The following is an 18,404-nucleotide window of genomic DNA, read 5'->3' as shown; positions in this document are numbered from 1 at the left end:
TTTTGCGGTGTCTCTTTTTACAGGCACAAAGCATGTACCAGTCCTTGGATTTAGACTTTCCTCAGACAGGTTGTCAGAAAGATAAAGCACCCTCAAGTCCGTATCAACGAGCATTTCTCAGTCACAGCAGATTGTACTTAGTACGCATATTTTAAACCAGGCAATGAAATGCAGTTACCCAAATGAATGCAGAAGTCAGTTATATATTGTGCATCAATTATCATAGGCAATGAATGCCATGAAACAAAAGAAATTAACACAACATAAGCCTAATTTGATAACAGAGCAGATTGCTAAGCTAAAATCCTACCATTTAGATATCCATAACACCACAGACAATGAATTACAACATGGAGTGAAGCTGATTAAATGCACCACTATAACAAGGCTTTGTGGAATACCTGAGTCAGGGGCCAGCCCCAGGATGCAAGAAGGACATTCTCTGCCTAGCTCTGAAAACAACCTGCTGGGTGACCTCCAGCCATTTTGCCTGTCTAATTTTAGTGACCACTAAATCCTTCAGGGAAAACACTGAGGCCATCCACCTTTTGAAACCTGGGTCTACAAGCCACAAAGACACTAAATGTGTTGGCACTGGTTCTTGAGACAACACAGAAGGACCGATGTGATATCTTGTGAATGGTTAAAGCTAGACAAGTTTTCCAGTTCTTACAAGAGCAGCGTGTGCAAAGTGTTTGTTACTGTCTGCTGTGATTCATAGGACAGCAGTCATTAGGTTAGTCACACTCCACCTGACCTGCCAAAGTACAGGTCATTTACCAGGCTAGCTCCAGATGTCTTCTAAAATATATCAAGTGTTTTGTACTGGTTCTTCCCAGCATTTTTATTTCTCCAACTGCAGACAGGCCTCCCAGTAAAAAAAGGAAGAAAAACAAAGGATAGACAAAGAAAGAATAGACAAAAGAAAGGATATCTGTTTCTTCCTGACCCTCTTAGGATGGAAGATGCAAGCTGGGAGTAGCAACAATGAATATGATATTTTTTGTGCTATAACCAGCCTATATGCAGCATAGGAAATAAAATAACATCTCCATTGTGACTCTGAAGATGGCTTTTAATAATACTGCACGTGCAGTTTTTTTAATAAGAGGTATTGTCTCATATTTTTGCATGGTTAGCGCATGTTAACACCTAGGAAAACTCACCTCAATTTCGCAAGTCAAAAGGAATTAAAGGAAAACACACATTACTTACAGTAATTTGCAGAAAAAACACTAATTCAATTTAAAAAATATATTATATACCATAACATTTTGGGAAAACTGTCTTATTTTCTGGATTGGGACCCTAACTTAGGCATCTAACTTATGCTTCATCCCCTTGCAGCTCTACTGAAGAGAAGCCTGTTGCTTTTCAGGGTCTCCAGAGAGTCACCCTGTTTACCTGGTTTTGTCTGTCATGTATCCCTCTTACAGGAGGACTGTGAAATCAAAGATTGATTCTGCAGGATCTGGCACTTCCTACAAGAAAACAGCTTCATTAGGCCCAAACCAGTGAAGATAAGCAGGGTCTGACCCTCAGAGCCTAAAAGGGAACTCTGGTCATGTGTTTACTTACATGATTCTTCTGACGTTTTGTCTTATGAATGAATTGTAACACTTTTGCTCATTCAGGATTATGCCATTAAAAGACTAGTTTGTCATCTTATAAACTCATAAAACATATGCTGCAGCATTAAGAGTTTTTTCATTATGTACATACTTTTCACTATGTACACTGAATACATAGGTTCTTCCACAGTTACAAAGGATCCTTTCCATCAATTTTCAATGAAAAACAATGAGTGAACCATGGGCATACTTACAGGACAAAGACAATTTAGAGAAATATCACAATATATTACTGTTTCTTTTTAAATTTAACAAAGCCAATATGCACAAAACACATTTCTGGAAGAACTGCTTATTTGAGATGCTGCATTACTTAAATCCTCTGCCCTAGCACTTCTTGAAGATAACACATGGCACACACAAAGGCCGGATTTCACCAGGAAAGCAGAACACCAGAAGATTTCAACTGTAAAAAAAAAAAATAAAACAAAGGTCTTCAAGATAAGCAGGTGTTCTCTTGCGATGCTTCTTGAAAGGTCACCCAGTAATATTTCATGCTAAATCCCAAACTCCACTGGCATCTCAGAGCAAAGCCTTAACAGGTTACAAAAGCTTTTTCTTTTGTCTGTATTTTAGCAGCTGCAGTCTGAATATGCTGAAGTCTATAAATAACAGAATCTGGAGGCACATTAAGCAAAGCATTATAGAAGTCCAGCTTAGTGATTGAAAAAGCATATGCAGTTCCAAAATCATCTGGAAGGGGAAAAAAATCAACTTTGCAGGCTAGCTATGCAGCACAGTCTTGATAAAAATTGGTCTGATTATTCCTTGAACAAAAAATGTTGTGAATTCATGACTGTGTCCATGTTTTATCCTACCAAGACAACTTGCAATTGTGAATCACTTGCTTCTCATTTAAGAGGGCAGTGGCTTACAGACTAAGTTAGACCAACCCTTCATTTAAATGCATGCATTTTAAGAATTTATATTATTATAACTAAGAAGTATATTCAACAACAATAAGCTTATTCTGAAATATTTTCATTACTTGCTGCAGTATTTTAATAGTAGGCCTTGTATCACACTGTCTTCTACTGGAGGCAAATGACCACTTTAAGAAACATGGCATCCCACATCACTGGATTTCAGAAACAGAAAAAGCACCCAAAGCAGAACGTGAGCAAACAACCCTCAGCAGCTTCACTAGAAGGCTGAATATTGAAATGAGAAGTGCTGGAATGCCTCCTTGGTGTCATGAAGTTTCCTAGAGGGGTTGTAGATGCCTCATCCCTGGAAGTATTGAAGGCCAAGTTGGATGGGGCTTTGAGCAACCTGGTCCAATGGGAGGTGTCTTTGACCATGTAGGAGGGTTGGAACTAGAGCACCTTTAAGGTGCCTTCCAACTCAAACCATTTTGTGATTCTACGATTAAAAGTGGGCTGTTTATGCTGTTCCTTATTTATCTGGACTTGAGGGAACATCTATATAAATGTACCACACTGATCACATTCCTCTTCCCACTCTACCATGTCCTTACCTCATGTTAACTAGAGCTACTACAATCAGCTGCAATACAAAAGGTTGTTTGGTTGGGGTTTTTTAAAGAAAAGCAGCAGAAGAAGAAATAAAAAATAAAAAATACCAAAACCAAAACCAAATAAAAAGAATGATAATAAAAAACCCCAAACAAAAATACCAAACAACAACAAAAAAAACCACCAAAACAAGCAGGCACACTCTTCCAGAAAAAGTATTGTAGCTTTCTGGCTAACCTAAAGTGAAATCACTCCTGTGTCACCTCCAGAAAGAATGAAAGAATGAACAGTCTGACAGGTGAGCCCTGTCTGTGGCAGAGCTCAGGGGATAGCATCACACAGTCTACCAGAGGCAAGGGAGCCTCGTTACTGAATTTCCAGATGAGCACAGGCTGCTCTCTTCTAGCCCCAGAAGACCAGGAGACAGTTGAGTTTCACATGGCAACACTATGCATGGAAAATCTATTTTAAGTAACTTTTTAGAAGTTTCTAAAATGCATTCATTATCATTTTTATTCTCCTCCTAAGCCTGTATAATTGAACTCCTGGAGTTAAAGCATCCAGTCTTTTCAGGCAGAGATTCCTGGGGAAAAAAAATAATCCTTGACAAAACAATTTCATATTTTTATACTATAGTTTTATGATTGGACCAAATTGTGAGAAGATATGACCTCTAAGTGGCCTTGGTTAATCACCCGGGTGATCTGCAGAGCACTTTTTTGCAGACTACTGAAAATATTGGTCAAAATTTTATGCAACACTGTCAAGTATTCTCTCAGTGATGGCTGATAAGTGAAACACTGAAAAAGAGGTTTAGGCTTGTGTTGTTTTATTTTTAATTCAAGGTTTCTGGTGATAAATTCTGTTTAAGAGAAAAACTCAGTATCTCTTCTATCAACTTACATCTGTCCTCACTCCAAAAGCTGCCATGTCCTCTTAGCACATCACACTCAGGATCTTTTCACCAGCTACAAGCTCTGAATTGGTAGTGTGCTCCCTTGTTTCATTTATCTTGTATTCCTTCCATTCCCCTCAGTGTATCTCCTGTTCTTCTCCATTTACCTCACAACTCTCTTTCTTCCACGGGATGAGAAGAGCTGGGATGAGCAAATCGTGCCTTGGGAGCCCAACCACAGCTCAGCTTCCTGCATGCTGTACTAATCCCAACAAGACAAACAGTACCAAGGGACTCGGCTCCCACTCCTGTCCTTTGGCTGCCAGATAACTCCAGCATGGAGAACCTCAGGAGAACAGAAATCATAAGTCAGCTTGCAATAATTCATAAGAACTCCTCAAATAGACATACATATGGATATTTAGAGAGACATGGTTTGCTTTCTGATTTTTTTCTCCTGCCCATCCCCAGTGAATAAGCCAACACATGACTATTAGTGTTTGACAACAGGAGGTGCCCACTCAGACACATTTCCTACAACTGCAATGCCCTACACCTGCCTGTTCTTTGGAGAGGGAATTCATCCTGGACCTCTTCTACCTACTTCCAAATTAATGCCACCTCCTCAGCCCCACTTCTTTACCAGACACTTAACTCCTTAGCTCCTTGCAGCTCTCATTTTAAAAAGATCAGTGTGGACCACACACATCTCACAGCTACCACAGTCCCCTATTTCTGTCCATCAGCCTTGTCCAAGCTGCTACTGGCTTTCTTTATCCTTCATGCAGTGATGAGGGGCAGCATGCTATTTTTTATTAGGGGGCAAGGACAGCTACAGGGAGCTGCCCTCTGACCTCTCCCTATTCCCATGTTGTTTGCTGTGAGTAAAATGAGGGAAGCAAAGAAGATTTCTCACCTCCCACAGGACAGAGGAGAGCTTCCAAGCTCTTTGTGATCCCTCATACCTATTTAGCTTTCAGTTAAGGCTGAATTAATTTGCTAAGTGGAAACAGGAATTTTGTTTTCTGATAAGTTGAGTATGGGTTCACTAGCAAGTTACTGTAGGGCTGCAAATTTAGGAATACCATATACACTGTGGGTGTGGTCCTCCTCACTGGACACTTAGACACCTCCTTTCTCTTCCATTGAGGGAGATGTAACCCCATATTTAGCACAATGTCAGATTGGGAAAACAGCAGTTACTGAGCATCAGCTATGATCAGGCAACACAAATTATTTCAAGGCTTCTCCCTAGTAACTAGCTGTCAGAGAGTCAGGGCAGATGTGGTTTGAGCTGTAGATCATGGTGAATATAATGATGCTAAAAGCCCTCCCTCCAGGTGGTCCTGCTGTACCTTTACTCGGCCAACAACCCTTCAATTCCCCTTTCCCTGAAATGATTTCTTGGATGTCCATTTGCTTTCTCCAATTTCAGTGACAGCTCTTCAGACCAGGAAATAATGTGGATTTTCCCTCAGGCAGCGCTAAGACCTACTAGAGACCCACTGCTCCTTGTGCTGTAATTGGACTGATGCTGGCTTTAGCCAGCAGCGCCCAGGCAGGGTTGTCAGTTAGCCAGCAATGCTCTAAGATCCAGGAGTAAAGCCACCCTCCTGCCAGGCTTCTGCATAGCACCTTGTACAACCAGGCTTTCATCCCTTTTGAGACTTTTAAGATGCTACTCTGATGTAAATTTAGGAACACTGACAATGATAGCCTCCCCCTCTCTCCCCATGCAGGCTCTCCACCCCTTTCACATAATTAATAATCCTTTCACCCGCCCTCTTCCGAGCTGTCGTAGGTTTGTTTATCTTGTCTTATTTGAATTATAAGCTCTTCCAGGCTTCAAGATACAATCAGAAACAACCCAAAGTCAACAACAAGACCAAAATATTTGCGGACTCTAACTGTGAAGCGGAAGCCGTGAAGTCACTGTGTGAAACTTTGGTAAATTAGTGACTTATATTCATAAATAGCAGTTGGTACTGCAGTAAAAATCCTTGCAAATTGTCCTTCTGGAAAATATAAAGCAGAATGTAACCAGTGTAAACCAGCAGAGTACTGCTTCACATGTGTATTATAAGGGGCACAAACGGCCTAGTAGTTACTTTTTAAACAAATGCAATGTTAATACTTTCACTGCAACATTATGAATAAAGCATTTGGCCTGTAGCTATGAATATGGTAACTGATGGATTTTGACTTGTTTGCTTATATTGCCATCCAGCAAAATTCTGTGCCATGTTCTCCTGGGATGAAATCTTTACTTCACCCCCAGAATGTTCAGAGGACAAAACCTGTATAAGGGGTGCTGGGGTGCAGCAGTTTCCCTCAGTTTCCCCCAGTGTAGCTTGATACTGTCCCTACAGCACCACAGAGCTCTTCTGGCAGAGAGGAGGGAGAAAGGGATGCCAGGATCAGTGTCCATGCCTCTTTGACACCATCTCTGCTCATGTTGTTAATGGTTTGTTTGTTCTTTTAAGCTCTGATATATGAAATTAATCAAAATAATTATGATGATGAAAGGAATTAAATGGACAAGAGTATGAACTGACCTTGTTTATTCAGGTGATACTACTGCAGATGCAAAGCAGGTACATGTAGGGACCAAAGCACTGTCCTTTGAATTTACAGTCTGAATAGAAAACTGATGTATTTCTGTTTAAAGTACATGGTTTATTTAGGAGTGCCTGGGTGACACTAGTGGCCTGTGATATATAAGTGGTCAGGTTAAATGACCTCTATGTACCTTCCTGCCTGAAGCTCAGAGCAACAGCAAGTGCAGCTGTTTGAATTGGTCCCATTTATTATTCTTTTAATTGCCTGCTAATATTTCTTTCAGTAGGAAAGACTAATAGACCTCTTCCATCTCCAAATGTCTTCCAAACTATCAAAACCTGCCATTCAGCCAAAACAAATCAGGGGTCTTTAGCTTGTCTAGAAATGGAAAAGCAACTGGACAGGAATCCAGGTATGTTCCTAACATAGGTCTGTAATAGAACTTGAGCACGTAATTTGAACTGCCTATGCCTTGATCCCCCACCCATGAACCAAGTGATAATACTTTCTTCATCCTACATTTTAAACTATTTTGCCTAGTCAGACAGTTCTCTGCTTATGGGCTATGTGAAGCATCACAGGACCATGACCTGGGTTTGCAGGTAACACAGGATTGCACTAGGTCAGGAAACAGTTGTGTTTTTTTTTTCCCCTAGTAAAAATCAAAACCAAAGTAGAGTAGAACAAACAAAAAGACAATAATTTCTTATGGAATTGCTGTATATCTGAATAGCGAATTTCCTTTAAAAGGACTCACAATGAAATTCACACTCTGTCAGGTGTAAATTTAAGCCTGCATCTCATCTTGTTCTATCTACAGCTCCTTAGTCATGCATAGCAGGAGTGTACAAAAATATTTCTTATGTGTGATCAAGCAAGTATGGGCACATGAGATGCAAACAAAATATGAGACTTAAAAAAAAAAATTGCTTACTGATATCTTAAAAGAAAACTAAAAGTTTTTAATGTCATTTCTCAATAAGATAACTCATTTACTTGGGAACACAACTGAGCTTGGGAACAGCATTCAAATAAATCTATGAAATATTTTCTTTAGGAAGTTATGGGGAATTGAGTGAGCTAAAAATAAATGTAAAAAAAAAAAAGTCCTAGAAACATGATTATGTTGTGCAACCACAGTCACAGTAGATCACTTAAATTAAATTCTCATCATAATGGAGCAGCTCAGTGGAATAGTATGGGAGATAGGCTTTTCATCTTATTTTCCCAGTGTTTTACACAAGACCTTCTGATTCTGCATACTTTATGACATCTAATAGATTACTTGAGGCAAATATCTATACACCATACTAAACACTGCAGACACCCAGTTTCAGCTACTCTCATCTTTGAAAAAGTTAACTCCCCCCCAGGTCCTGTGGGTTGGTGAAACTGCAGAGAGTATCACTCACACACAGCGACACATCACCAAGTACGGGAGGAGTCACCAGATGGAGTTGTAGCACATTGTTGTGTTATTCCACATTTCAGGGTATAAACTAGATTTCACCCTTAGCAGAAATTAAATGTTGTTAATCTCCTGCAGGACAACTGTGGCTAGGGGCAAGGGAGCAGCATTCTCAGTTTAATTACATGGCCAGAAATGCCTGAGCTAGGAAATCCTCTCTTTTAAGTTGGCAATTCCCTTTTATTCAGGAATAGTTTAAAAAATCTTAATTGTTATGCTATCCATACAAAGACTATTCCTAAACTTTACTACTGATTAGCTTCCTGAGTGCTCATCAGCTGGTGAAGCCTTGATGCCCACCACAGCTCAGAGGAGAAGCAACACTTTTCTAGATGGCAATCAACACCCTTCATTGGGCACTCAAGTTAAAAATCTGCTTGTTTGAATAGTGCATGAATAAAACAGCTTCATATGGTTTCTCAGTGAACAAAGAGATGCTATGTGATCTGGCAACAGATCCTCTGAAGAACCTGAAGACAGGAGACCAGATTTTTGTGTCTTCTTCGGCAGTTTTTGCACTTTCCAGGATAAGGCAATTGAGGTTTGACACTTGGCCTGCTAGGAATCAACATCTGGACCAGTAAATTCAGCTTAATTTGGGTCCACGCATGTTTCTAAGGGGGCCTTAACAGTGGAAAGCTTCATGCTCCATCTCATCTCTCTCATACTAAAATTCACGTATTCAGATCAATCACTGAGAATGGCCTGGTCTCTTTTAGCATTAATTGAAGTATATTAAGAGACTTGGCAGAAAAAAAATACGCGAATTTGAAATGTCAAGAGACAGATCCATCTAGTTGCACATCCTGTTGTTATAATATACCTTAATTACAGTTAATTAGGAGATATTGTTCCTGGTGGAAGAGCATTTGACACAGCTTCGTGCATGATTAAACACAGAACAGAATCGGATACATTTGTTGAATGCGGGATCTGTTTATTATTATGGTACAACTCTATCTAGAGTATCATTCCTATTACATAGCAAAACAAAAGAAAGTCACAGGCTAAAAAATATTCCCCTTGCCTCATGATGCTTTAATATTCCCTGCTGTCTTCTTAAATTTTCTACTGCTGGCCCCATAGGATGCTAGTGTGTGATCCAGCTCCCACTGAAGTTAATCAAGGGTTTCTCAGTTGGCTTCAGCTGAACCACAGCAGATCCTAAATGAACAGCAGATAGAGGAAAGGAGAGAGGGAAATCAAGTGCTACAGGGATTGACTTCTGTGGCAAAAAAAAAATAAAATGCAGTTGGACACAATGTCAATGAGGGCTTCAATTTCATCTGTGAAAGAGTAATCTTTTATTTATTGGAGGAGTATGATTAGTTGGATTCCTCATCCAGTATAAAACAGAAAATACAGAAATCCAAAATTAAGCCACAAACTCAGCTTCTGCTGGTGTCAATAAGGTTTGCTCACATTCATTGATCTATTGCTGCATGTGACCCTGAAATATGTTTTGCTGGTCTGCCTGAGATCATTGCTCATGCTTGGAATAGAAATGGCAGGATTGGTTTTGTCACTGAAAAGTAAGCAGTGAGTGCATGACTTCTGCCTGAAAAGTAGCCAAATTAACATCTCTGAAGTAATCTTTTTTTTTCTCAGCATCATTGGCTGTATTATTTGTACTAGAAAAAGTCTTGCTTTTCACCAACTCTATGCACATCAGTTTCCTAAATGCTTGTTTACTCTGAACTGCAACAATTGTGATAAATCATATGCAATTTACCCTGTAGTGCAACCACATGCTTTGGGCAATCTATTTATTTGTTTGGTTGGTTGGTTGTTTTTAAAGGCTGAACCACACTTTTGCTGCATTTTTACATTCCCAGGGAAGGATTTAATCTTTGATACGTGATCCAGCTATTTAACCACCTCTCACCAGTCCTCCCATGAATTGTTTATACAGCAACTTGGCAGTGTAATTTGCATATCAGAGGAAAGATCCCATTACATGTTCCCAGAGGTGTGGTTTCAACAGCTTTATCACTTTCTGCCACCTATGCATAACCCTGAAGCAGAGTGCTTGGTTAATCCAGAAAGGCACTTCTTGGCTGCCAATAGTAATTAAACATTAATGGTGCAGTTACACATTTTTCACTCACTCGAAACTTATCTCCCCATTGTCTTTGATAAATATAATACCAAAAAAAGATATTGATTTTTTTCATGCAAATTTTCCTGTCATAGGAAGATCAGAGAATTACCTTTACTGCATTCTATTCAGCTGTTGCAGACCTGACCTAAAATGATTAGGTAAGGAAATAAACACACAAAGAAAGAAAAGTTGAAAATAAGGTTGAAACAAGCTTAGAAAACAGTTACTCAATCTACCACAAAAGAGTCAGAGAAGACTTGGGGCTGGAGATGGTATTTGCTCTCCAGACTCTTTATTCAGTGATGGAAGGGGACAATGGCTTTAACTGCAGGTTTCTTGGCGATGAAAAGCCCATGTTTGGGTCTATTCCAGATTATTCTTCACCCATTGTATGAAACATTAAAACAATGACAGCAGCATAACTTCCACTGAGGGGAATGCTTCCTCCAGGAGCACTCTAGCAACATCAAAGCATACAACCAGTGGGGATGAGGGGACAGAAATTAAAGGGAAGCTAGATCCACACCACAGTAAAACACCAGTAAATTTCCTTGCACAAAGCAGCACTGCTCCAGATGTTCCCCAATAAACTGACAAACAGTCCTGTGCCTTCAAATCGTCAACCAACATACTTTTGGGGGGAACAGACGTTGCAGGCAACAAATCTTGCTCCCTTCGATTGTCTCTATGCGAATCAACCTTGCAGTGAAAGACCACACATTCAAAAATGCAAACTCAGTTTGGGTGAAATTTTGAGATCTAGAGGAGACTTTTTAACAAATGCAGCCTCCTTAGAAAGTACCCCAGGCAACCCTAACAACGTCACCCATCAGCTGCAGACATTGCAATAGCTGCTCCAGCACCTTTTTCTTTAGCAATATGGCAAACCCACAAAATCTCTAATACCACAGAAAGCTGGAAGAAAGAGGAGCGGTTGATTCAGTGACAAAACTAAGGGGCTACTGTGTCAGTAGCCTTTGAGTCACAAGGTCAGCCTCAGTGAACAATGATTGAGACTTGCTACCCTCCCATAGTCCAAAAGCCCATTATATAGTGCAATAGCCGGCAGTCACAGTGACAGAATGAAAAAGGCAGATTAAGCACAGCTGTCCCCTCAGATCCAGAGATAGCCTGGTGGGCAGGAAGGAAAACCTGAGAGGTGTTCCCACCTGTTTAAAACAGAGCATTTAGTTCTCAAGCCTGTCAGCATGATCCTTATTGAATGCATTGTGTTTACTGACAAGCCATCCTGATAGTTTGTTTTAGTAGTATAAAAGAAAAAAAAAAGGGGGCAAAATCCCCAAACCAAGGGGTAAGGTTATAAAATCCAATATGATGTTTTCTGCATGTTAAAATAAGTATTGCTCCCACAGAGACCTGGAAGCTCAAACTGCTGTAGTGCTCTGCCAGTACATGAAAACCAAAAAATGGAACTGACCTGGGTTTCACGGTTCAAGCGCGCTCTGTGGCAGGGATCCCGGCACTACTTCCAAATTCTACACTCGAATACACAGTTGTAGTTCCTTGAAGTGGATGCTTTTAATGCAATCTGAAAAGGGTGAGAGAAAGGGCATACTCCTGAAGCCTATATTTCTTAGGTAGAAATAATTCTGCCTGGAGAAGCCCGGCTCGTGACTGTTTGCTATTAAGACTGTACGGGAGAGAGGGAGCGTCTTTGAGTTCACATACTTAATGCTCAGTGGTGTGTCTGCAGAGTGGCAGGAAATAAACAACAGCGAGGAGGGGTTAACCAGAGACCTGCTGGCTAAAATCTATATGCCTGGAAACAGAGGGAGAGGGCTGCAAGGTCAGATTTAGCTTATTTGTTTCTAATAGCAGGATCAGCCACAGAACTGCCAGGCACAAAGACATCTATCACAAACTGTTCCCGCATTCCATCTTCCCCCTAAAACCCATCTAGAATGTCCTCCTGGTCTGCAAATAGAGCACCATCGCAAAGCACCCATACAGTAAGTAGAAAGAGAAGACAGAGAAATTAAATGAGTCATCTATGCCTGGGTCACCATTAGAATATCTAAAAGCAGTCAATGTCACCCCAAGATGTATTCTCCATGCTATTACGTAAAACAACTGTGTGCCTTCTGGAGAAATGCCACCCTTCTGCCATAATGGCATTAAGAGGACATCAACACAGAAGGTCTGGTGCAAGTAAAAGCGTTTCTGAGCCTGATATGAGATGGCAGAAAATCCCTTTACTTGGAGTCCGCCTACCAAAATTTCACCACCACTCCAGCAGATTTCTCCTTTCATCACAACTGACACAGCAGGTGGGCAAGGGAAGCACTTGTTGATGTCATCAGCTGTGGATGCAGACATTGGTCCAGAGATGGGCATGGAGCACAGCACAAGTCAGAAAGTTCAGACCTGGGGAGGGCTTAAGAAGAGGAGGGAGGGCAGCTGTCCAATATGCTTGGAAAAGTGCAGAGGAAGAACAAGCAAGTCTATACTTCAAAAGAGCTTGTTCAGCTGCAAAAGGTAAAGGATTCAGCAGACATGTTCCAGAAGATCTCTCCCAAGCACTGACATTGGCAGAAATCAGATACGGTTGAAGACATTTTGTTAACAATCTCTTGGCAACTTTTTTCAAAGAAAGACCTGGGGTACTGCCTCCCCCTCCAAAAAAACCTTCAGCTCTACAGCTGAAATACTGTATTGAGGAAACACTCATGGTAATGGAGAAACATACTGTAAAAAGTAATGTAGCACTGTGGTTGCATAAATTTTTTGCATACAGAGTATTTCTAGATGCTAACCCAAGGCAAGTGCATATCTCTAGGTATTTATTCTATGCTTGTAAAATGAAATGGCATTTTTCATCACATCTTGACTGGAAGAGAGACTACATTTAGGTTATAAATTGTTTAGAATTACTTTCTAATGCTATCGGCTTTTCTGTATCTGCTTGTAGAGGGGATGGGAGGCAGACTGATAATGCTTTACACAGAAAATCAGAGAGGAGAAAACCAGAAAGCAAGCTTTGTTTTCAACATGTTTAAACTGTTCAAATGACAAGAATTGGTTGCCTTGGAAGCAGATCCACAGCTGAATGAAACCTTTCACCTGTCCAACATATGAAATATTTATTATCTGAGGGTGACTAGAGATTCAATAAAGTCAGACATACAATGCAGAAAGCAGACCCTGGCTCATCACCTCCATGAATTTCACAGGTCCTGTGGCAGCCAGATTAGATTTTGCCACAGAGGGGGGGAAGCAGGCTCAATTGCAGTACTGGGTGTAAGGAGAAATAAAACAAGAGGAAGCAACATCTTGACTTTATATTCCATTTAACCAGGTTGGTGAAACAAAATGCTGATACTCCTCCTATACTGTGTTTATTAAGGTTGAAAAATGTTCTTGTTTCCAATTAGAGAGAAGAGCCTACTCTCCCTTTCCAATATATTGTTCTTCGTCACTTTTTTTCCCATAAAAATTGTCCAGTGTTTTTGTCTTGTGGAAGTTGTTCTTGATTGTGGGGTTTTTTGTTGGCTTGTTGGTTTGTTCTGGTTTTTGGTGTGGTTTTTTTTTTCCCCTCTTCTTTTTTGTGTGGATTGGACTTAATTTATTACAGGGCTGAAACCTGGCAGAGATCCAGGCACAACGATCTGAAAAATGTTCATACTAAAATTCAATTATGGGATTCCTTGATTATTTTATGTCAGAGCCTCTCTGAGAATTTGGTCCGGCAAAATGGAGCAGAGTTGATGCACAAGTGGGCATGCAATCCAATTTGCTTTATTTTTCAGGAAAAAGACTTTAGACATTTATGTTGCTGCAGATACAACCCTGAGTATGAAAAAATGCCAGAGCCATTATTTAAGAAAGTGATATTTTTGCATAGCTGCTTTAAGCGGAGAATCACGCTTTGAAAGAACCTTGATGTTTTTGCCCTTCACAGAATCACGGAATAGTCAGAGTTGGAAGGGACCTCTAGAGATCATCTAGTCCAACTCTCCTGCTAAAGCAGGATCCCCTACAGCAAATTACTCAGGACTGCATCCAGGCAGGTCTTGAATATCTCCAGACAAAGGGACTCCACAACCTCCCTGGACAGCCTATTCCAGTGCTCTGTCACCCTCATGGTAAATAAGCTTTTCCTGATATTTAAATGGAACTTCCTATTTTCCAGCTTGTGCCTGTTGCCCCTCATCCTGTCACTGGGAACTGCTGAAAACAGTCTGGGTTCATCCTCCTTGCACCCACCCTTTAGATACCCTTAGGCATTAATAAGGTCTCCCCTCGGCCTTCTCTTCTCCTGGCTAGAGTCCCAGCTCTCTCAGCCTTTCCTTGTAAAAGAGATGCTCCAAACCCCCAATCATCTTTGTTGCCCTCTGCTGGACTCTCTCCAGTAGCTCCCTATCTCTAGTGAACTGTGGAGCCCAGAACTGGATGCAGTATTCCAGCTGTGGCCTCACCAGGGCAACGTAGAGGGGGAGAATGACCTCCCTCGACCTACTGGCCGCACTCGTCCTTGTGCACCCCCAGGATTCCATTGGCCTTCTTGGCAGCAAGAGCACATTGTTGGCTCATGGATAATTTACTATGAACCAGGACTCCCAGATCCTTCTCCTCAGAACTGCTTTCCAGCAGGTCCACCCCTAACCTATATTGGTATATAAGGTTCTTTCTCCCCAAGTGCAGGACCCCACATTTGCCCTTGTTGATCCTCCTTAGGTTCTTCTCTGTCCAGCTCTCCAGCCTGTCCAGGTCATGCTGGATGGCAGCACAGCCCTCTGGAGTTTCAGCCACCTCTCCCAGTTTGGTATTATCAGCAAACTTCCAGAGGATACATTCTGTCCCCTCATCCAGGTCACTGATGAACATGTTGAACAAGACTGGACCGAATATTGACCCCTGGAGTATACCACTAGTTACAGGTCTCCAACTTGACCCTGCTCCATTAATCACCACCCTCTGAGATCTGTTACACAGCCAGCTCTCGATCCACCTCCCTTTCCACTCAGGTAGCCCACATTTCTTCAGTTTCCCAATTAGGAGGCAATCATACTAATTTTTTTTTTCTCAGAAAGCCTAGATTCCCAAAGGCCTTTGATGTCCTTACTGTCATGAAACACCTGCACTTTCTGTTTACAAGATATGTTGAAATTGTCCGATTAAGCCAAGAGGTAAAAATAAAGAGTGAAGTCTAATGTAATCATAGCCTAAACTACAGTATTTCTCCTAACAGTGTTTGTGTGTGAAGTGACTGAAAAGTTGTAGCAAGTTAACACACAACGCCAAAATATGATCAGTCCTTTCAGTTCTTGCGGCTTCCTTATCACACTCCACTCGGCAACTGCATGAAGATTTCAGCAGTAAATATTGGATCAGACAACATCATTTTGAGTCAGGATTGCAGGCTCTTGAGTGCTGCAAAAAAATGATCCTGCCCTAAAAATTAAGATAGAAGTGAGGTATGAACAAGATGGGGAGGCAAGGAGAAGAAAAAGAAGAAGAAGAGCTCAAGAAAAGAGGCAAAAGAGTATCTGAACAATGTCATTGTACAAACTTGCCACCATGGTTCAAAAGTGATGCACGCACTGCTGGAAAATGGGGATTCCTGGCTTCACAGTGACAGGTAACACTTATCTCTGGCTTTTTTCACAACACAATAGACCTTAAAATATTAACCAGTCCTCTGTTCCAGTTACGCTGTTCTGGCACAAGTCCTGTGCTTTAATGCAGTGCAGCTCTGATCCTGTGCAGAAGCACTCCCCCATCCCTAATATTTAGTTATATGCTTAGGAGAGCAGGCTTTTCTAGACTCCACCTTCATTTTTATTGCTTCTGTACAAATCACTTCCTCCATGTCTGTGACAGTCCCTTTGCCCTCTCACAGAGCACCATGCTTACGCTTCCCCAACAACTTTACCAGAGAGAGAGGTTGCTAGGCTCCAAGCTCACCAAGAAATGCAGAACGTGCCTTCTTTCCTGCCTTTCCATATGCCTGGAATACCCCCCCCTTCCTTTCCCACCGTGGTACATCAAGTACCTTCCCTTTCTTTCCAAAAGCTGAGAATCCATCTGCTCAGCAACGCGCTCCATCTGCAGTGCCAGCAAGTCCAGTGATGTGCTGCCAACATTTCAACAAAGAGCTCCTCTAAACCCATTCCCCTGAGTGGGTAACAAAGCCCACGTCCCCAGGGTGGGGATGTTCGCAGACAGGAGGCGTGCGGGGCGGGTGGACTCTAGTCATTTGGCTTTCCCATTTCCACAAAATGCTTTCCCATGTTCCAGGGAAGAGGCAGTAGCATCTGGCAAATGTGTTTATGTTATGTGCCTCCAACCAGAAATATTCATACCTGTGTCCTGGAAAGCAGAAAAATAAAAGAAAAAAATTCTACTTCTGTGGAGTTGCAGAGTGTTCACCTGGAAAAAGTACAAGGGATGAAGATGGTAGGAAGGGATACAAATCCCTTTCAGGAATTGCTGCGGATCATTATCTGTGTCAAGCAACTTATGGAAAGGGCCCTAGTTACAAAGAAGGAAAACTTGCCAATTTTTCCTTTTAGGATGACTCTAGCAAAGGGCTGAGCTTTGCAAATGTGACTGGTAAGTCCAAGGAGAGGGGTGAGGGAAGAAGGCTCAACCTCTTCAGACCACCAGTTTTTCAGAGGGCTGGTGTACAGAACTTTCACCATTCACACTTCTGTATCACGTCTGAATGCATACCACATACATGTATAAATACATATATGTATGTATGTATGTATGTATATATATGCACTATTATACAGGAGGTGCTTTTACAGACTTTGGCTGCTGCATTTGCTTCATAGACTCTTCTGCCTCGGGCACTTTAAAAGCCCAGGCTTTCTAGTTTTCCATATGTGATTTATACAGGAATTGATACATTCAGGCTGGGATGTTTTAACTGTGTGTACTTAGAATCACCTGCTTTTCCTGTCGCTGTTTATCAGCTGCACAGCATTAGGTTTATGGCAAGTTGTTTTTTGGTTGGCTATTAAATTACATTAAACTTCCAAACTTTTCAAAGACGATGGTGTAATACATTTTTTTGCTATTTTTTTTTTTTTTAATCAGCAATTTCTTAAATAATTTCAGGGTTCTCTTAAAAAAAAAGCAAGAAAATTCTTTGTATTGGAACACATAACCTATACCACTTCAACTCTCTTACCTGATATGCTTTTTAAATTTTATGTAAGGAAAAAAAACACATCTTGGACTCAACAATTCAGTGTATCCTTTGCAGAAGAGTTTTATTGGTTTTGAAGAATAAAGAAGATAACCATCAGTGGTTGCCATCACATAGTTTAGCTTGCTAGCATTAATCTATAATACATGTGCAAATTATAACAATAAATCATGTTTTAATATTAATATATTTTCTGGTTTTGTCTACTTTGGCTGCCACATAGATAGCAAAGTGACAAGTCTCTTACCTAAAAACACAGGCAGTGCTCACATGTCTGTCCTATAAGGGCTCTTTCAGAGAGAAGTACCGATCCTTATCTAGCAAAGCACAGCAGCACATTTTAGAGCTTGCCCATCTATAGCAAAACACTTTGGAACATGTCTATATCTAAAGAATTTGTTGAATAGGCAGAGATTAAGCATGTGCTCAGTTAGCCTGTGGAACTGGGGCCTGTCTGAGGCTGCCACAAGGCAACTGGGAATGCTCAGAGCTGTCCTGCATGGCCACCAAGCTGACTCCTGTGCTTTGGGTCTTCTGCAAAATGGGTCTAAGAAAGGTGCTATATGAAAGATAACAAAAGGCAAGTAGAACTCAAATCCACACATCACTGGGAACTCTCTCCTCAGGCCAGGCAAGACAAAAAGCTTTAGAAAAGGAGGGCTGATACAGCCCAGGAGGGCTGGTGCACTGCTGACCCAAGATACATGTACAGCACCAGAAATCCTACTGACTAAATCAGTAAGGCAGGATGGCACAGGTGGAACTAAGGATCATTATTTCCTTTTTGCAGATAAGAAAATGAGGCACAGCTAAAAAAAAAATAAAAAAATTACCTGCTAAAAGATCTGTTAAAGCAAAGTTATTACAGGAATTTGAAATTGCCCCAGATCTGCTTAATTCTAGTCTGATTCCCCAACTGTCAGACCAGCACCCCTCCTGGCTTTGAAATAAACATTCAAAGCATAATTAAAGTAATTTATATGTCCATCATGTTATCTCGGCAAGGAGCTAAAAACACTTTGCAAGGAGTTGTCCAAGTTACTTGTCACAAGGAGGACAAGCTGAATCGGTGAAGGTGGGGCAGGGCACTCAGCACTC

At 41.1% G+C, this 18,404-nt stretch overlaps 1 protein-coding gene across 4 annotated transcripts in view; it reads right to left on the bottom strand.

Moving 5' to 3' along the window:
• The window catches only part of ENOX1 (ecto-NOX disulfide-thiol exchanger 1), a 367,973-nt gene that overhangs the window by 147,633 nt on the left and 201,936 nt on the right, over positions 1-18,404 (bottom strand). Inside the window, exon 1 of one of the 4 annotated variants that reach the window (XM_051631847.1) lies at positions 11,568-11,658. The exons of the other annotated variants lie outside the window; for them this stretch is intronic. The gene's annotated coding sequence lies outside the window, so the exon portion shown is untranslated. Of the gene's footprint in view, positions 1-11,567; positions 11,659-18,404 lie in introns of those variants that run through there. 4 annotated transcript variants of the gene reach the window in all.

This window comes from Apus apus, chromosome 1 (assembly GCF_020740795.1).
Source record: "Apus apus isolate bApuApu2 chromosome 1, bApuApu2.pri.cur, whole genome shotgun sequence".
Lineage (NCBI taxonomy): Eukaryota > Metazoa > Chordata > Aves > Apodiformes > Apodidae > Apus > Apus apus.
This window is presented reverse-complemented; position numbering and strand designations above follow the sequence as displayed.